Source organism: Canis lupus, chromosome 7, assembly GCF_011100685.1.
Source record: "Canis lupus familiaris isolate Mischka breed German Shepherd chromosome 7, alternate assembly UU_Cfam_GSD_1.0, whole genome shotgun sequence".
Taxonomy (NCBI): Eukaryota; Metazoa; Chordata; class Mammalia; order Carnivora; family Canidae; genus Canis; species Canis lupus.
This window is the reverse complement of record NC_049228.1, coordinates 78,122,642-78,144,005: the sequence shown is the minus strand read 5'-3', so window position 1 is coordinate 78,144,005 and position 21,364 is coordinate 78,122,642. Positions and strand designations below refer to the sequence as shown.

Below are 21,364 nucleotides of genomic sequence, written 5' to 3'. Positions count from 1 at the left end.
CTGCCTTTCTGTTCCAATACCTGAGGTCCCATTTGCAGGCACGGCCCCACAATAAGCAAAGCCCATGGGGTGGGGAAAAGCCCATTCAGAAAGCCAGAAAACAGAAAGTGGAACTAGGATTAGGTCAACATTCCCTTCCTTTGGGGAAAGGGGATTGACCAAACCTTTCTCCAGAAGCCTGTCACCTGAGTCTTAAGACCTCCAGCCCTACTATTTACCTTTAACTGGCTGACAGGTGCCTGGTTTTGCTGTTATAGGAAGAGTTATCCCTGGGAGAGACAACTTTTACTCTCAATTCCTCTACTTTTGCTCACCCCTCAGTGAATAGTAGTCCTGGGTTTTGGCACCAAAATTATATGGGAGAGCTTGGTTCTTGTCTCACAAGAGTCAAAGAATGAATCTGACAGACAACAGAGTGAGCAAAGCTGATAGAAGTTTGTTAAGCAGAGACCCAGAGAAAGCTTGCATAAAGCTAGAGGGGTCCCCACAAGGTTGCCACTGAGGGCCTTTAGGATCTTCCTTTTATAGGAAACTGACCAGGAAATTTGGTCAATTTCTTGTTAATATCAGGGTGGATTTGTAAATATCATGTTTATATTTAGAACAAACCTGGTGGATTTGTAACTATCATAATAACAAGAAGTTCTTATAAATATGAGCCCAAACAAGTTATTCCCTTCTCTCTGGTTAGTATCTCCTCCATAAGTTTCTCTACCTCTAGGATTTCTGTGAGCCTAGTCAGGTAGCCCAAGGCCTTGAGATTCTTGTGCCCTTTCTGTTTGAGCAGGGACTATTGATAACAACCTTTGATGACCTATTTCTTTGTAGTCTGTGAGTTTGTGATTACTTAGTAGCCATTAAAGGGGGATGCTCCTTAACATTTTGGAGCTAAGGAGACAGGTTTATTTTTTGTTTTTTACTGTCTTATCTCCGTTTTCTTGAGATGAGTAGGCCCCTTACTCTGGGGCCTTTCCTTTATCTTTCCCTACCTAGCCCTGTCTCTCCTAACTTGTTCCTACTAGTTGTGGAGAAAGTTGATGCAGTCTTGAGCATTTTAGTGTTGATTGATTAAAAATCTTTATGAAGTTCATACTAAAATGTTGCTTACATTAGTTTATTTCCTCCTAGGATTTAAGAGTAGTTGCTTGGCTTAGAAGGCACAGTGTTTTCTGAATGCTTAGTCTTGATTCATAAAAATGCTGAATAATTTAGTACTGTACATGTGTATAAATTCTGTTTTTAAGGAAAAATGGTAATCATGACACTTCAATTCTAAGAAGTATTTTTTCATTGTATGGCATATAACATGACTGTATATTGTTAGCAGTCGACAGCATTTATATTTTCACATGTTTATCCACTTATTTCCAAATGGAGGTTTAGGGAAGTTAAAGGACTTGCTTAAATTCTTACTGGTTTGAATTTACTTTGATTTGAATCAAATTGAGGACTTTTAACCTCTAGGCTTAGAAACAGATTTGGTTTGAATTTGAGTCCTTGTTCCTCCCCTTCCTAGCTGAGTAACCGTGAATAAGTTCCTTAACTTCCCTTAATTAATGAGTTAGACACTTTAGCTCTGCATAAACAATCACCCCGAGTCCGGCTTTCTTATCTGTAAAAGGAGAATAGATCACTTTCTCATTGAAGAAGGTTTAAATGAGATGATGCTTGTAAAATGACTGAAGCAAGGCTTGGTATGATAGTATAATAAGTTTTAGTTTCCTTTCTCCCCTAAGTCTGCCCTTTTGCACTGCCTGTGGTCCTGCTATTCTGTATTTTTATTCTGAATTGGGACACAAATGTTTGGGACAGGGTTTCTCAGTCTTGGCACCATTGACGTTTTTGATTGAATAATTCAGTATGGAGCTGTCCTGTGCCTGTAAAGGGTGTTCAGCAGCATCCCTGGTCTCTACCCGCTGGTTGCCAGTAACTACCCATCTCCTCCTCCAAGTCATGACACTCAAAAAAGTTTCTGGACATGGCCAAATTTCCCCTGGGGGGCAAAGTCGTTCCCTGTTGAGAACCACTGGTCTAGCAGATAATGGGTGGTATGCAGTCCAGTGCGGAGAACTGGATCCTGGCTGTAATCCTTGAGTGAGTGAATCTTTGAGCTGGCTACTGTTCCCTCTGCTGTTGAGTTGAATGAACAAGTGGTATGGCTCCACTTAGTCTTAGTCCCATAGAAAAAAATAACACCTCACATGTTTTCTTGACTTGTTTTGGGGTTCAATGTAATAGTAATTGATTTTAGTTCTTGTTCACTTTTAACAGTATTGATACATCCAGAATGTTTATATTCATTTTGAATAAAATTAGAAATACCTTATAAGAGAAATAGGAAAATGATGGAAGATGTGGGAGGCATGGAAATGAGACCGATATGGGAAGAAGACAATGAAGAACAAGCAATTTTATTTACCATTCACATGTAGTCTGGTGCCCTGTACTAACATGGCCATGAGAGTAGTGTGATGTCGGACTGAAGGAGATAAAGAAAAAGGAAAAATTAGTTCTCTAGAGGGATTTATTTATTTATTTATTTATTTATTTATTTATTTAATAAATTTATTTTTTATTGGTGTTCGATTTGCCAACATACAGAATAACACCCAGTGCTCATCCCATCAAGTGCCCCCCTCAGTGCCCGTCACCCATTCACTCCCACCTCCCGCCCTCCCCTTCCACCACCCCTAGTTCGTTTCCCAGAGTTAGGAGTCTTTATGTTCTGTCTCCCTTTCTGATATTTCCCACACATTTCTAGAGGGTATCTTAAGAGTAAAACTGATTACGTTATGAAATAGGATCTTAAAACAAGCAGCATATTTTATGAGCTATTTCTGTGATGACAGAAGGAAACATTGGTTAGAATCAAGAGGGCTTATGATTCTTAGGTGTCTTAACTTTACATTTTTATTTTTCTAAATGTTTATGTTCTTACACTAAACCTTACTGTTTGATAAAGTTTTTTTTTTATGTACAGATTGATAGAATTTTTGCTTTCACACCTTTAATTAACAAGTTAGAGACACTCAGGCTCTGCATATACAGCCTACTCTTTGTCACTACTGTGCCTTACTGGCATTTAGAACATATTTTATTATACACGTTATTTAGTAAGTAGTGTATTAATTGCCATTGATGGGATTCCAGATCTTTGCAAGATAAGAACTTTTTCCCTGGGATGCCACAGAGAATTATCAATGACAGTAATATTAGAGCTTAGCACCATTGCATGGTCTCAGCAGCCTTTTAGGTCTTAATACCCATCTGACAAAAATAACTTATTTCAGATTCTGATTTCAAAATCTTAGATGTATCTTTAATGTTAGATGTATAAAGAACATTTTAAAAATTACGGTTACATCTTGATTTAAAGTAATAATAGAGTGGAAATAGGTTTTCCTGGGAGGAACAATGAAAGACTGTGTGTGTACTAATAAAGGCATCCCTTGGTATGGGGAACATTTGGGCTTTGTTTGGGATTTGAAAAGAGGACATGATCAGTCAAGCTTCTCAGCAAGTTTCATGCTGGTGGGAGAAATGGTCTGGAAATAATATTGTATTTGATTTTAAAGAGAGACTAAATACTTGTGGAGAAGATTAAAATAGTGAAAACATGTTTAAAAACATTAATTCCTGTTAGTTCTTGGTGTAATTTTTACAAAAGATTTTGTTTATTTATTAGAGAGCACAAGCAAGGTGAGGGACAGAGGGAGAAGCAGACTCCCCACTGAGTAGAAAGCCTGATACTGGGCTTGATCTAGATCCTGGAGTCCAGGATCATGACCTTAGCCAAAGGTAGTCGCTTAACCCACTGAGCCACCCAGGCACACCATTCTTGGTATAATTCTCAAGTGTTAACATGCTGGTCATTAAATGAAAGGAATATTTGAGACTTATATGGATGTGTCCAGGGTAGAGTTTGGGAGTGAATGATGGTATTAGGGGTTGCTGAAATGTCTTATCAGGTACAGTAATAGGTAAGATATTTATACAGTATCTTTCAGTATGTTAAGCTAATTCAGTTTTAAAAACATGGAGGGAAGCCCAGGTGGCTCAGTATGTTGAAGGTCTTCCTTAAGCTCAGGTCATCATCTCAGGGTCCTGGGATCAAACCTTGTGTTGTTACATTCCCTGCTCAAGGACTCTGCTTCTCCCTTTTTTTCTACCCCTCCTTCTGGCTCATGCTCCCCCCCCTTCAAATGAATGAATGAATGAATAATAAATAACTAAATAAATCTTAAAAAAAAGCATTGAGTTCCTGCCACATCCAAACAGTGTTCGTTTCCATGAGTGATGTAAAGATGAATATAGTCATTTTAAAAGAGAAAATAAAACAGCGATAAGTTCATTGTGAAGCTAATGCAACTTCAACTGTGAGCTCATTTTACACAGGCTTCTTCTAGGCCCCTGCACATGATATGGACAGATGGTCATTTGCAAAATTAAGATATTTTCACCATAATCAGTAAGATTGTTGTCACTTTTGACTCCAGTTTACCCTCCAGTATACTTCTGGTTGTGTTTGGGTTGTGTGGGAGTAGCCATAGACATTTTTGGGAAAAATTTTGGAATAATGCATTGTGGTGTCTGTTTTTCTGCCCTACACAAAGGAAAACAGAGGAGTTTAGTCATGTACAGATACAGGTACTTAAGTAAGTTGGAACTTTGTCGGGAACCCATTAGTCTCACCAAGAATTTTGATCTACCAAAGGTGGTATGTTGGTAAGAGATACGAGTCACGCTCTGCCTGTTTCACTCGTAAGGTCAAAATCCCTTTTCTGCATCATAAATTCTATAGAATGATAACCGTTCCCATCCCACTGTCATAGGACCCATTTTATGTTTTTCATTTGCTTCCTGTTGGCTAAGTAGAAAAAAGAAATTATTCTCTTCCAAATATTTGTTTAAAACTATGAAGAAAATATTGCCTGTTGCCAAATATAGTGGCAAATATAGTTGCCACTATATTGCCAAATATAGTTATTTTGAAAAAATTTTTATTTTGAGATCATTTTAGATTTACAGGAAAGTTGCAGAGATAGCACAGAGAATTCCTATGTACTCCTCATCCAGTTCTCCTATGTTAACATCTTATACTTTTGTCACAACTAAGAAGCCAGCATTGGCACATTACTATTAACTGAACTCCAGGCTTAATTTGGATTTCTCTAGGTTTTTTGTTTTGTTTTGTTTTGTTTTTCATTAATGCCTTTTTTCTGTTTCAGAATCCCATCCAGAATACAATATTGCATTTAGTTCTCACATCTCCTTAGTCTCTTCTAGTCTGTTGTGATTTCTTACACTTTCCTTGTTTCCTGACTTGACAGTCTTGAGGAGTACTGGTCAGGGGTTTTGTAGACTGTCTTTCCATTTAGGTTTGCCTGATGTTTTCCTGACTAGACTGGGGATATGTGTTTGGGCAAAAGAATAACCACCCAGGGGGAGGCACCTCTCATCACATAGGATTGGGGCACATTGTATCCACACAGTACCACTGGTGATAATGCACTTTAGTTTGCCAGCTTTCTCCACTAAAGAGTTACTCTGTTTACCTTTTTCTATACTCTGTTCTTTGGAAAGGAGTCGCTAAATTCAGCCTGCTCTAGAGAAGGAGGCTTCCTCCTGGAGGGATTAATTAATATGGTTATTGAACTAATTGTATTGTTAATTAATTGTCTGCTCTTTTGTTAAAGTAGATGAAAACTAAATACCATTGGGCAACTGGTTTTTGGTTATTGTTATAGAATTAATATTGTTATTACTACTTAATTGATACTTAGCTTTAATATAATTTTATAATATTTGCTTAATATTATTTGGAATTATTCTGTAAGGAAGATTTGTCCCTTCTCCTGCCATTTACTTATTTATATCATTCTGGAATTGTATATATTTTATATTTTGTTATTCGTTACTATGTTAATTTAAAAAAAATTTTTTATGATGGATGACAATGCAAAGTTAATTGGATGATAGTAAAGTGACCGTACAAAGCTCCCAAAGAGGGAGGGGGCCAAAGATGGTTGCCCTAATTACCATGTTATTTTGTTGCTCACATTCTTCCAGCTGTGGTCATTGGAAGCTCCTTCAGGTTGATTCCTGTGTGTCTTTGACATGTAACCATCCTTTTGTGTTTTTGAGCACATCATCACTTTCTGACACTACAAGATGCTCTAAGGTTAATGACATATATTTTTTTGCCCCAGCCTTACAGTCAGACACAGCTTTAAGGAGTTGAGCACCATTTATGCTTGTTGATACTGTGGTGGTTTTGTTTTTAATATGGAGAAGCATTGGAATAAAAGGTTTAATTATTTTTGGTGTTCAGACTTCTTTGTTAGATTTATGAAGTGTCTCTCTGGTATCTTGCTTTTGTTGACATGCTTGCCACACTGTGTATTTGTTCATCCTTTCAACAGTTAAGTAATGAATACCATTGAGCCAAGTTGAATAGAGAGGTTAAGAGAGAACAGTCTGTGTACACCGTTTATCAGAAGGGAGAGATACCTGGGAACTAAAGCCAGAGGAGCCTATACTGGGATATCAGTTTGGATATACTGAAGCTGAGAAGAGGTCAGTGAAATGTGGCTTAAGGTCAAGTATGGATTGACTGAGGTATGTGGATGGTTGAGAACTGGTTTAGACAAATCTTGTGATCATTGGCCTTCCTCTTGTAAGTACTTATGGAAGCTGCAGGAGAACAGTGCAGAATGTTGGCAATCAACCACATTTGAAATAGTTCCCCACTTTATAAACATACATTTTCGTTACTGCTTTGCAGGACAGTGTGGGGTAAAATATACTCTTGTGATATGCTCATAGAATGTCTTAACCAAACAAAGGAGATGAAAACAAAATATTGGGCAAATGGTTTTTGGTTTTGGCTAAGTATTTCATGGGATCGTGGATATTGTAGGGACCAGAAAATTACTGATTTATATGCAGCAATGCAAAATAATTGGGAAAGCTTGTAATATTTTCCCTAATTCTAACTTCCGTGTAGTTACTTTTGAGTGATGGTATAACAAGGTCAAGACAAGGTAAGATTTGTTTATTCATGCATTGAATTTATGAGCTTATTGGTTCAGCCTTTGCTGTTCTCAGGTCAGTATCTCAATGGCATTCTATTGATTTTTAAATGTATGAAGGATAGACATTCCATGACACCGTTTTGTTCTGCTACTTGTATTGCCCTCATCATACAAAGAAAACACATTAAGAAAATGTCACATCAAATTTTTATGCAGTTTAAGCAAATTTCAGCTAGTTGTGCAAGAGTTCAGTAGTACTTTTAATTGTGTAAGTATATTTCATCAAGTTGTATGGGAGTTTGGTAGGTTTCTTTGTTTTAGTGATGATAGCCTGGTAATCAAATGTTGGTCAGAATCTCTTAAAACACTTTTTTTTTGGTATGTTGCATTAATTCAATCTTTGGCCACTTTTCTTCTCTCTAAAAAAAAATTTCCTTTGACATTTCCTTCTCAAAACTTATTTTCTTGGACTTTCTCCCATTTTTTCACAACTTTTCCTTTTTTTTTTTTTTTTTGGAAGTTCACACATAGAGAAAAAGAGCACAAATCATTAGTAACACAACCATGTAAACAACCTGCAAATAAAGGAGTGTTACAAGTAGCCTACAAGTCTTCCAAATGTAATTATTGTCTTAGTTTCTGTCACCATAGGTAGGTCTTGCTTGTTTGTGAACTTTATAGAATCTTACATTACGTGTTTTTTGTGTCTGGCTTTTTTTTTTGTTCAACATTGTGAGACAAATTACTTGATACTGCATGTAGCATTAGTTTATTTTCATTGCTATATGGTATTCAGTTGGTATGAAAATACCAAAATTGATTTACCCAGCTGTTATGGATGGTCATATGAATTGTCTGGAGTTTTAGCTATTTTAAATAATACTACTATAAATACTCTTGAATATATGTATGCTTCTGTTAGGTATATATCTAGTAGAATTGCTGGTTGTTGCACGTGTGTCTGTTAAGTTTTAGTCGATATTGCCAAGTAGTTTTCCAAAGTGTTTTTTCAGGTTACCTTGTTAGCAATGTGTCTGTTGTACCATATTCACTGTACCTCTTGGGAATGTCATTAAAAAAAGAAAAGTTTACTAATTTTGGCAGGTATGTTATGGTACATATTTTATAATGGCTTTGAGTTGCATTTAACACATGGCTAATCATGTTGAGTGCCTTTTCATATGTCTATTAGCCATATTGATATCTCTTGTGAAATTCCTCTTTAGATCTTTTGACTATTTATTTGTCGAGTATTCTTTTTTCTTAAAGATTTTGTTTACTTATTCATGAGAGAGACACAGAGAGAGGTAGAGACACAGGCAAAGGGAGAAGCAGGCTCCCTGCAGGGAGCCTGATGTGGGACTGGATCTTAGGACCCCAGGATCATGGGGGATCATGAGCATCAGAGCCAAAGACAGATGCTCAACCACTGAGCCACCCAGGTTCACCTCTAGTTTTTTTTTTTCCTTGTAAAAAATATAAAACATAAATGTTATTTTAACCATTTAATTAAAGGCATTAATTTACATTCACAATGTTACACAACCATCACCACTGTTTATAAGATTTTTTTAAAATAAATTTATTTTTTATTGGTGTTCAATTTGCTAACATACAGAATAACACCCAGTGCTCATCCCGTCAAGTGCCCCCCTCAGTGCCCGTCACCCATTCACCCCCACCCCCCACCCTCCTCCCCTTCTACCACCCCTGGTTCGTTTCCCAGAGTTAGGAGTCTTTATGTTCTGTCTCCCTTTCTGATATTTCCCACACATTTCTTCTCCCTTCCCTTATATTCCCTTTCACTATTATTTATATTGTTTATAAGATTTTTCATCACACAAACAGAAACTCTGTACGCATTAAGCAATAACTAACTGCTCATTCTCAGCTTCCCCCAGACCCTGATAACCTCTAATCAATTTATTTTAAGTTTTTGGTAATTTCTTATTATATGTTTTGATTTTTATATACTGGATACAAGCCATCTGCCAGTTATGTATATTACAGATATTTTTTCTAACTCTGTAGCTTTCCTTTTATGGTATGTTTTGATGAATAGAAGTTTTGACATATCAGTTTTATTATCATTGAATTCAAATGATTTTCTAATTTTCTTTGTGATTTCTTCTTTGATTCATGCATTATTCTGTCAGCTTTTATTTATATAGAGAGACTATGTTATTAGATGCATGCCCATTTAAGGTTATATTATCTTCATGGTGGCTTTACCCTTTTATCACTATGGTTAGTGATAGTGATAGAACTATAGTTGACACGTTACACTAGTTTTCCTTTTTTTCTTTAATAGCATTCCCTAATTAATCTTTGCATAGTATATTCCTTCCCATAATTTTACTTTCAAATTTTTAGTATTCTTACATGTAAGGTGTATGTTTTACAAGCAGGATATGGTTTGGATTATTTGTGTATTATAATGATCCTTAATTTTAAATTGGATTTTTTATTCTGTTTACATTTAGTATAATTGCTTGGATTTTAAAATACACCATCTTACCATCTGCTTTCTATTTGTCCCACCAGGCTGTATTCATTTTCTCTCCCTTTTTTTCAGTTAAGAATTTTTTTAAGTGCTAAAATTTTCTCCTTCATTAGCTTGCTTATTGTACATTTCTTTACTATTTTTAGTAGTTACTTTACAATATACATTGTTGAATTTTTATTAAAGTCTATATAAATGACTGTTTTAATCTCCAGAGAGTGCAAAGATCTTAGAACATTCTAATTTAATGTATCTCCTTCTGTTGTTTAATGGTTATTGACATGTGTTTTAGTTTGTAGCTTATCATAGATTTTAACTATAAGACAATATTTTTGTACAATTTAACATTCATTTAGAATTTTCCACATATTTGCTCTTTCCATGTTCTGTGTTTCTTCCTATATTATCATACTTTCTTCTGGGATAATTTTCTTCCTGCCTGAAAACTCCTTTAGTATCTACTTTAGTGCAGGTCTCCCACTGTAAAATTCACTCAAGTTTTGGAATGCCTGGGTGGCTCAGCAGTTGAGTGTCTGCCTTCGGCTCAGGGTGTGATCCCCGAGTTTGGGGATCGAGTCCCACATTGGGCTCCCTGCAAGGAGCTTGCTTCTCCCTCTATCTGTGTTTCTGCCTCTCTCTCTCTGTTCCTCTCATGAATAAATAAAATAAAAAAAAAATTCACTCAATTTTTGTTATCTGCAAATATCTCTATTTAGTCTTTATCTTATTCAATTATTTGTCTATTTATTTTTAGAGGGAGAGAGAGTTAGGAGGGAGGGCTGAGCAGGGGAGGGAGAGAGAATTTTAAGCAGGCTCCTTGCCCAGCACAGAGCCTAATATAATATGGTGCTCCATATTATGACCTGAGCTGAAATCAAGAGTTAGACACTTAACCAACTGAGCCACCCAGGTACAACCCTATTTTATCCTCATTTTAAAAGCAAATTTTAATTAAGATGTAACCCATAGAAAAGTGCAAAAATTGTAAATGATGGATTTTCACAATGTGGATACAGTCTTGTAACCAGAATATAGATCAAGAAACAGAACATTATTAGCAAGTAGGCCTGTGAACCCTCAGTCACCAGCCACCCAAGGTTCTGTGAACCCTCAGTCACCAGCCACCCAAGGGTCACCACTCTCATGACTTCTAACATCATAAGTTTTGCCTATATTTGAACTTAGGTGTATAGAATCAAATAGTATTATACTACCTAATGTCTAACTTTTTCTCTGAACTTTGTGAGATTGATCGATATTGTTGCGTATAGTCGTAGTTCATTCACATTTTAGTATGCTATTCCCTTGTATGAATATGCCATAATTTATCCATGGATGTTTGATTTTTTAGATCTTACATTTGGGTATCCAGTCTATTGTGAACATTATTAAGCATGTTTTTTGGTGGACAAGTGTAGCATTTATGTTGAGTATACACCTGAAAGTGGAATTGCTAGTTCATAATGTATGGGTGTTTTCACTGTTAGGAGGGACTGACAAAAGTTTTCCAAAATGATTGCACCTCACAAACTTTATTTTTTCATTAAAAAATTTTTAAAGTTTTTGTTTTAATTCTGGTCAGTTAACATACAGTGTGATACTAGTTTCAGGTGTATAAATATAGTGATTCAGCAGTTCACTACATTACCTGGTGGTCATCAGGACAAGTGTACTCCTCAACACTCATCTCCTATTTAACTCATTCCCCCATCCATATCCCCTCTGGTAACCATCTATTTGTTCTCTGTAATTAAGTCTGTTTGTTTTGTGTGTGTCTCTCTTTTTGCCCCCTTTGCTTGTTTGTTTTGTTTCTTAAATTCCAAATATGAGTGAAATTATATGTCTTTCTCTGAGTTATTTCGCTTAGTATTATACCCTCTAGCTCCATCCATGTCATTGCAAATGGCTAGATTTCAGTCCTTTTCATGGATGAGTAGTATTCCACTGTATATGTGTATACACACACACCCTACTTCCTCTTCATCCATTCATCAATTTATGGACACAGGGCTGTTTCCATATCTTGGCTGTTGTAAATGGTGCTGCTAAAAACATAGGGGTGTGTATCCCTTTGAATTAATGTTTTTGTATTTTTTTGGTAAATAACAGTAGTGTGATTATAGTGGTAGGGTAGCTCTATTTTTAACTTTTTGGGGAACCTCCACACTGTTTTTCTCAGTGGCTGCTCCAGTTTGCATTCCTACCAACAGTATACAATTGTTTCTTTTTCTCCACATCCTCGCCAACACCTATTGTTTCTTGTGTGGTTGACTTTAGGCATTCTGACATGTGTAAGGTAATACCTCCTTGTAGTTTTGATTTGCATTTCCCTGATGCACCTTACAAACTTTAGAAAATTAAGACCAATCTGGGACATTGGTATAAATTTAATAAGTATTTGAGTAGTGTCATGTATATGGAAAGGCTATATCCCCAGTTATAGTGAGATTTGCTGGTCCATATTTAGCTTCTGAAAACTGACTCTCAGATCTTTTAATGCTACTTGTGTTAATGCATTTTTTTTTTTTTTTTTTTTTAAGATTTGGGTCTCTTTTTCCTTCCTATTTCCCATTTTCTTCATGGCCCAGTATAACTGGAAGCCAAATTTCTATCTAGTATACTCCTTTACTATCTTGTATTTTTGAGAGATAAAGATGTATATAGATATAGGTGTTGAGTAGTAGTAGAATGCCACTAACAGTCATCACAGGTTGTCTGGTTCTAGGCTTGGCCATACCTTCTGGATTTTAGTGATAATATCATGTTAGAGGAATCTGGCATTACACCGTTTCATTTATTCATTTCACCAGTACATGAGTGCTTTCTAAGTGCACTGTATTAGATTTGAAGACACAAGGATAAAGTACACCTGTAGCTTCAAGAAGCTCGCAGGTGCATAAACTAACCCTTACAGCATAGTTACAGCAATCTGAAATACTAGACACATGCACAGAAACCTGTGTGAGCCCAAGGGTGAGAGTGACTGATTGCTGGTGTAATAGGAGGCAGGTGTCACAGGAAACCAGTTTTCTGGAGAGGCCTTGAAGGATGAGTAGTGGGATAAAAGGAGGACACTTAGATAGAAGCAACAGAAAAAATAAAATCTTTAAAAAAAAAAAAAAAAAAAGGGGATCCCTGGGTGGCGCAGTGGTTTGGCGCCTGCCTTTGGCCCAGGGCGCGATCCTGGAGACCCGGGATCGAATCCCACGTCAGGCTCCCGGCGCACGGAGCCTGCTTCTCCCTCTGCCTGTGTCTCTGAGCCTCTCTCTCTCTCTCTGTGACTATCATGAATAAATAAATAAAATCTTTAAAAAAAAAAAAAAAAAAAAAAAAAAAAAGAAGCAACAGAAAGTACAAAGGTTTAGAAATGTGGAAGAACTATTCAAAGAACAGGAGTACATGGATGATAGAATGGCATTTGTGCCAATGCCCACTTCCCCATACCAAAAGCAGACACTGTTTAATCAGTCATTGCATTTTTGCTGCTAAATTTATAAGCAGCTTCAGAGTTCTCAGCTGAGCTTCAGGCAGCCACTACCAATTATTTGGAGTTGGCACGTGAAGTTGAACCTGTTTGTCGTCTTTGCAGTGGGCGTCCACTGTGCCTGGAGCATAGGATGTGTGAGGGCGTGGTGGAGAATGAGACAGGCTAGAAAAGTATGTTGACTGAGATCAGATTATGAAGAACATTTGTGTGCCACACTGTGGAGTTTGTATTTATAGTCTGTATAGGCAATGGAGAGTCATATAAGGATTTTAAGCAGAAAAATGATGTAAGCAGGTTACTCTTTTTGGAAAGATGACTGTGGGAGATTTGTAGAAAATGGATTGCTTGAGTAAAAACAAGGGCAGAGAGACCAGTGGGCATACTATCATTGGGTCTTAGTAGCCTTTAAGTTGCTTAACCAGTTGGGAGTGTTAGGGCTCTTCAGATAGGAGGTGATGGAGGTTTGAAGGAAGGCAGTAAATGGGGAGAAAGAGTCAGATTGGAAATGATCTAGGAAATAGTAGAGGACATGGCCCTTTAGTTTTTGATATGGGGGTGAGAAAGGAAGGCATCTTAGAAGGCTCTCAGACTTCCCACCTGTGTGCCTGGCTGCTGCAAAGGCAGGAGAGGCAGCATAGGGTGAGAAGATGATGACTTATACTTAGAAATTAAATCAGCCTGGAAAAAGTAATTTTCCAGTGGAGTCATATTTATTCCTATTAAGTTTCTTTGCTCTTCCAGAAGGTTGCAGATCAACTGTTTAATGTCACATGGTAACATGGATATAAGAGGAGACAGCAAACGATGTGGTTTTAATTTTCAGGTCTGATGCTTATTATCATAACATTTGGCTAAGTGAATGTGGGCAGCAGTTATGACACTAAGTAAAGGAGCTTGTATTTAGAGATAGAAGAACCTGAGATACCTCTCTGGCAGTGGTACTGTTGGCTAGGGTGGTCTCATACGTGATCAGGTGCCAGAGTGGGAGAGGAGAGTCTAAGGAGAATAACACAGTGGTGCTTATGAAATGCATGAAAACCAGAATCTGCCATTTGATAGGAAATACAAAAATTTTTGGGATTGGCACTTGATAGTAGACCTTTTTTTATGATTTGGATTGGAGAAGATCCCCTCCAAATTCTCCTTATTCTTGGATAAAGTGATAGAGTGCTGTGATCTCAGTGTATTTTTGAGGTCTCATGGAATTTAAGGAATTAATGTTTGAATTAATATCAGTAGGGAGAAATTTTAATCCAAATCCACACAGTTTACAAAAGGAACCACAATTTCCATCATCCCATCCTCTAACACAGGAGTGTCAGGAATGTGGCTTCTGTGTTGTCACTCTCTTCTGTTCCCATGACGAACATTGCTAAATGGTCATGGGTGCCTCTCACCCCATATTTGCCCTCACAGCTCTTTTGAAGATAGGATTCTAGACTGTCACTACCATTCAGTTTGAATTGGCACAAGAGATGAAACCTTTTTGCTATACAAGTTTTGAATGTTGCCAAATTACATAAAAGAGACAAATATAATAGTTGAGTTTCATTAAAAAGTTATGCTGAAATTATTTTTTAGTGGAAAATACTTCATATTTAATGATATTCTGTGAGATGATAAGAAGTTTAGTTAATTAAGGTTGCTGAATAGAAAGAGAAAAATAACACTAGTAATTAAGAAAACACATATTTTTAAAGTTTTATTTAAGTAATCTCTACATCCCACGTGGGGCTCAGACTCCTAATCCCAAGATCAAGAGTCTCATGCTTCTCTGACTGAGCCAGCCAGGACCCCCAAGAAAACATAATTTTAAAACTTTGATTTCACTACAAGATCAGCTATAAATTGGCCCCTCTAGTACCATGGAATAGGTTGGGAGAGTTTGGGGTCTGGGCCAGACTTACTCCTAGGTTGGGGGTGGCCACAATGGTGGTGAGGCCTACCCTCATGGAGGGCTGGAAATCAGGAGTATTCTGTGCAGCATCCAGGCCCCAAAAAAATCCACTTGCAGAAATCCGCTTGTCCTCTGAAGAGCAAGCAGAGCCAGAAAGGGCAAACTGTAGCTATAATTAAGAGCCAGTAATTGGTCTATGCTGGGGAAGTCTGGTAGTTGCTTTTAGCCACTGATATGAGGTCTAAGGGCTAGATTCTAGTCCCTAGTAAAGTGACTGGCAATAATAAGCCACATTTTGGGGGGTGCCTGGGTGGCTCAGTTGGTTAGGAGTCTGAGTCTTGATTTCGGCTCAGGTCATGATCTTGAGCTTGTGGGATCGATCGAGCCCCTGCATTGAGCTCTGTGCTGCTGGGCTTGGAGCCTACTTAGGATTCTCCCTCCCCCTCTCCACTGCCCCCCTCAAAAAAATTGAATCAATTTTTCACCAACTCTTCCAAAAAACCATGATATCTTTATGCTTCTACATTTCTTTAAAATAATAAGATTATGGCCCAAATCCTACAAAATGTGATTAAATGTACTGTTCATATTGATCAGTCAGGAATTCTTTGTCCTGTTAAGAGGGCATAAAGCTCACATAGACAGCATATCTTTTTCTTTACCCACATTTTATTAGTTATGAGCAGTGGGCAAGTAAACCAAAGTGATACTTAGAAAGTTTTTTAGGAGCACCCGGGTGGCTCAGTTGTTAAGTGTCTGCCTTCTACTCGGGTCATGCTCCCAGGGTCCTAGGATTGAGCTCTGCCTTGGATTCCCTGCTCAGTGGGGAGCCTGCTTCTCCCTCTGTCCTCACCCTGCTCATGCTCTCTTGCTGTCTCTCAAATAAAAAAATAAAATAAAGTTTTTTAATATTCCCAAACTTTCCCCACCAGTGCTGATCCTGTGCTTCACTTTTGGGCATCCATTGCCTCCTAGGAGTCTCTCTCTTAGTGAGCTAGGGGAGAATGTAGGACAGCTGGGTGGGTAAGCAGCCTGGGTAACTGGTCACAGTTCTTTGACCTTCAGTGAGTAATTTATTCCCTAGAGCTTGAGACTCCTCAGCTGTAAAAATGAAGGTTTTACACCAGCATGTATATGTTTGCTCTATATAGAGCAAGTATTGATTAATTGTAAGTATTAATGAGATATTTCATTAACAGTTTTTCTTGGGGTTTAAAAGCATTGTGGGGATTGGTTTGAATGGCATGTTGTTTCTAGAAATAGGGTAGTTTGGATGGATGCTTTTTCCTTTAATACATCTCTGGCAGAGGTTTTTGGATTAGTTCCACTGCTCATAGCTTTTCCTTTAAGGTTGGTATCTTGTAAAAATAGAAATGAAGTTTCAATCAGAGATATTCAGGGTAGGGAGATGAAAAATTAATAATTTTTCTAAGAACTAGAATCATTCTCAGAGTGCTGTCAGTTTTGGAGGGTGCACTTAGGAAGTAAGATAAGACCCTCAAGGGTGTGCACTGGCAGTAAAAGGTGACCACTAAGTTACTCTAGCGGAGACAGGGAGGAGGGAGATGGTGAGAGTGTGAGGGGAGAACAGGAAGGGTGAGGATTCAAATGCCTCCCTGTGAGTCCTATATCTTCAGAAAAGTTTAACAAATTATGAAAGGTCAGCTGCCTTCTCCTCAAGATGACACTGTGCAGACACAGGAGACCCCCTAGAACTTACAGAGGTTAGGTGGCAGGCTTTGCATCTACAGGCCAAGGCATGGGTGAGGGCTTATTAAATGATACCTAGGTATTTAAGGGGCCAACTGATCTATTGACTTAGAGCTTTTTGAGTTTGGAAGACAAGTTTTTGGCTTATTTTCTCTTTGGGGAGAACGCTCAAAGACTAAAATGGTAATAGAGCTAATATTGAATGCTTACTCTGTGGCAGGCAGTAAACTGAGTAGTTTTCTTGGATTATCACTTTAGATCCTCACAACAATCCTGTGAGAGGTACTCTTCTTTTTTAAAGTTATTTATTTATTTATTTGATAGAGCACGAGGGTGGGGAGGGGCAGAGGGGCAAGAAGCAGACTCCCTTCTGAGCAGGGACCCTGACAACAAGGCTTAATCCGAAGACCCCTGAAGCTGGGGTCATGACCTGAGCTGAAGGCAGATGCTTAACTGACTGGACCACCCAGGCACCCTGAGATAGGTAATCTTCTTAGCCTCTGCCTTACAAATGGGAGACTGAAGCATAGAGGCCTTAAATTTAGCGAGTAACCTACCTGGGATTCAAACCTTGGGAGTCTGACATTCAACCCTTGCTGTTAACCACTGTGTCCTACTACCTTGTGCTAGTGGGTAAGTTCTTACTCTGGGACATTCTGCATGGGGATTAGACCATACACATGGTCGCTTGGGGGTCGCATTTGGGATGGTGAGAGCATGTCATGTTGCTTTGACTTTTTCATGGACCATGTCTTCATATCCTGTAACAAATCACTACTGTTGTGGCTTAAAACAACACAAAATTATTAGCTAGTTCTGGTGGTTAGAAGTCTGAAAATGGGTCTTATGGGCTAAAATTGAGGTATTTACAGGGCTGTATTCCTTCTGGAGGCTGCAGGGGAGAATCTGGTCCCGGCCTCTTCTAGCTTCTAGAGACTTCCGCATTCCTTGCCTTATGTTCTTGCATTCACATGGTTCCAGTCTTTGCTTCCATCATCACAGTTCCTTCTTGGACTCTCCTGCCTCTCTCTCATAAAAAGCTACTCATGATTACATTGGCCGTGCCTGGATAATGTACCAAAATCTCCTAATTTCTAAAGCCTTAACTTAGTCACAGTTGCAGTCACTTTGCTATGTAAAGTAGTATGTTCACAAGTTCTGTAGACTTTATAGTCTTTTAATTTATGGGTTGATTATAGAGATTGCCATTTCAGGCTTTCTTATTTTCAGTTTTGAGTAATAACTGATGAAACTTTACTTCCCATCATCCCAACCTGAGCCATTGCTGAGCTCCAGCTGTTTGACCAATGAGTGTCATCATCCTGGACACCGTCACATAAGTAATTGGGGGGAAGGTATGATGTATTAGGAAGTTCTGCAGAGAGGTATAAAGTAAAAGGTGGTGGCTTTTAAACATCTTAATGGAGTATAAAAATGAGTTGAATTTTATGATAATTTTTCATATGATTTAGCTACTTTTTAATTTCAAAATTGATACCTCTTTTACGTGGTTATAATCCTAGTAAATATATTTTCCCATGCCAGTTTTCCTTAGGACTCTATTTTAGTGTATCTACAACTCTTGTCTCTCCACAGGGTTAATAATGGTAAGCTTAGCCACCATTTGCTGAGCCTCTGCCATAGGCATCATGCAGAGCCCTTCAAAGCATTTTTTTCGTTTAATTTTCACATAAGCCTCATGAGGTAGATATTATTTTCTTTTTTTGTAGATGAGAAAGTGGAAAACTCTGGAAAGTATTTTAAAATCATATAACACAGTTAAGTATGGAAGTGAGATTTGAATCTGGGACTGTCCCAATTCTAAAGGCTTGCCCCTGCTCTTCTGTACCCACTGCCTTTCCAGGGCAACTAAAGTTGGCTCAGTGATTGTCTGCCTTCAACTCAGGTTGTGATCCCAGGGTCCTGGGATTGAGTCCCTGCTGGGAGCCTACTTCTCCCTCTGCCTGTGTCTCTGCCTCTGTGTGTCTCATGAATAAATAAATAATATCTTAAAAAAGTAATACGAAACCTTGGTAGGCCTACCATCAGCGTAGTTTACTTGACCTGTAGAAAATGAAGTCCTAAGATTATAGGTTTTAGAGGGATTCTTTAGGTTTGGTTCTGGAAAACAGGGATGGTTCACCTTTGAAGAAGGACTCAAAAATTGTCAAATGAAAATTTCTTTATTGCTCTACTGGCAGTTTCCAACTGCTAAATCAAGGAATACATTTCCCCATTTCTCCAGAAACAATATTATAATGGGTAGGTAGCTACGATAGCACATCTCTAGTCCCCTTCCTGAACCCCACTGGTCCCTGTAAGTGGGAATGGGAAGACAGGATAACAAAACCACAACAATGCTCGTGACAAGGGTCAGGAGTCTTGGAGTTTACTCTTAGCCCTGTCATTTTGCGCAAGTAATTTGACTTACTCATCTGTAAAATGAATGGATTGGGCAAGATCATTTCCAAGTTTCCTTAAAGCTCTGCTGTCATATAATTGGGATTTTTTGATTCCTGGGTCAGAGTCTGGGCAGGGATTTGGGTGGCAGAGTAGTGTAGGTGGTCAAGCACTTCATACTTAACCACATTTCCATAGTTGCATGATTTAATCACCAGCTCAAACTGAATAACCAAAAGTGGTGGTGCACTCCCACAAAAATTTTTGGTACTCTTTATAGAAAAGCATTTTCATTTTTATAATGTAGGTCATCATAAAAATCTATTTCATAAGACTTGTGCCATTTTGACATCAGTCTGTCATCCTTTAAGTACTTCATTACTTTCTGGTGCAAAAAGATGTTCCAGCTTATCTTGTAATTTCCTTGTCCCATCCATGGAGTCAGCCAGTCCCCTGAGTACTGATTCCTTTGAGAGTGTGCTCTTGCAAAATGGGGTGCTATTACTTCTCCCTCTTTTGAAGGAAGAGCTAGGAAGTATGTTTTTTTTTTTTTTTATTTGTTAATACCCCTAATTCTGGTTCACCACCATAGGGCTCTTTGTCTCCTTCCAACATGTTAGGCTGGTATGGTCCTTCTCCCTCAGCTTATGATTCCCAGCAACATCAGCATATTTGTTGCTCAATGCTACAATATATATAAAACAGGTTCAACTCAAAAATTGTCAAATGAAAATTTGTTTTTTTCCGAGCTTTACTACTACCAACAACAAACCTGCCACTTTCTTTGCAATTCTTTTTGTCTTAAGAATCTGTCATACTGGAGATATATACATCCATGTACTCTCCAAGAGTTACTCTCTGTTGGGTTAACGCCGTATTTCTCCTCCCTCCCTCCCTGCTTCCTTTCCCTCCTTCCTTTCTATAGAGTAGATACTCTAAAAGTTTGTTGAGAGGTAGTCTGTGCCCTTCTTCAAACCTGTGTTCACAGTTTTCCTAGGTTAAGCTAATCACCCTCTCTTTGGGGGTCAAGGATAATTATTCTACCCAAAGCACTAATGTTCTGAGCAGTCATATGTATATATAAATAAAATATATGGTAGGGGCACCTGGTTAAGAGTTGCCTTTGGCTCAGGTAATAATCCCAGGGTCCTTCAATGGAGCCCCACATCAGGCTTCCTGCTCAGAGAGTAATCTGCTTCTTATTCTCTGTCTGCCTGCAGCTCCCCCTGCTTGTCCTCTCTTTTTCTGTAAAATAAATAAATAAAATCTTAAAAAAGTATATATATGATACATAAGTCTGTAATATATAGTTTTACTTAAAAATAATATGTAGTTATTCATCAAACCAAAGTATATAAAACCATTATATAGTAAACTCATTTTATCTCTATATTTATTGCTCGTATATAATTTTAACTTTTATTTATTGCTCACATATCATTTTTAATCCACAGAACCCACGGTCCCTTGTTTTCTGGTCTCAGTTTCTGCCAGTACTTAGGATCATTAGGTCATCAGAAATTGTGGATTTCAGTTTTTCCATTTTAAGAGTTGGGAGGCACATAAAAAACCTTTTTTTTTTTTTTTTTTTTTTTTGGTGGTATCATCATAAACTGTAAGGTGTATAAATTCTCATTAAGCATTAAAGAAAAAACAGGCTACTGAAACAACCATTGTGGGCTAGGGCTAGATATTGAAGTCGGAGGCTGGAGAGAGGAAGCACTTCGGGGGAAAGAGTGTTGTTGGAAGGAGGTAGAGGTTAATGTATGTTTGAACTGAGGACAATGAAATTTGAGAAGTGTGGACTGAGGAAATTAAATGTTTTAGTACCCAATATAAATGCATAACCTATTCTTTTTGTTAAAACTAATTAATAAGTGATCTTTAAAATAGCTGGTTTTTATTTTAAAAGTATATGTTTTATTCATCCAAATTGACAGAAATATATAATTGTATATGTTCCTTGCAATTATGTCTCAGTGAGCAGAAAATATTGATGTTGGAACAACCATATATTGTTCAATTATAGTTATTCTTTAATAATATGGTTTTGTCTAATCTTACCAAAGAACAACCATTATATATTAAAGAAAATATTAGTTTGAGGCATTTATACTTTCATTGAAATGATCACTGTACCTTTAAACTGGAATATATATTTGGAAAAAAGCCCAAGAGTCTTAAAATTTTTTGAAGGTATTTTAGAGTATTTTAAAAGGTACCTTTTAAATACCTTTAATGTTTTAAAAAGTAAGACTTTAATAAAAGTATTTTTATTTTACTTTCATTAACTTATATATGCATAGTAAAATATGTGTGTTTTAAATCTTATT

At 37.6% G+C, this 21,364-nt stretch overlaps 1 protein-coding gene across 5 annotated transcripts in view; it reads left to right on the top strand.

Moving 5' to 3' along the window:
- The window catches only part of SPIRE1 (spire type actin nucleation factor 1), a 204,536-nt gene that overhangs the window by 10,314 nt on the left and 172,858 nt on the right, over positions 1–21,364 (top strand). The gene's annotated exons all lie outside the window — the stretch shown is intronic.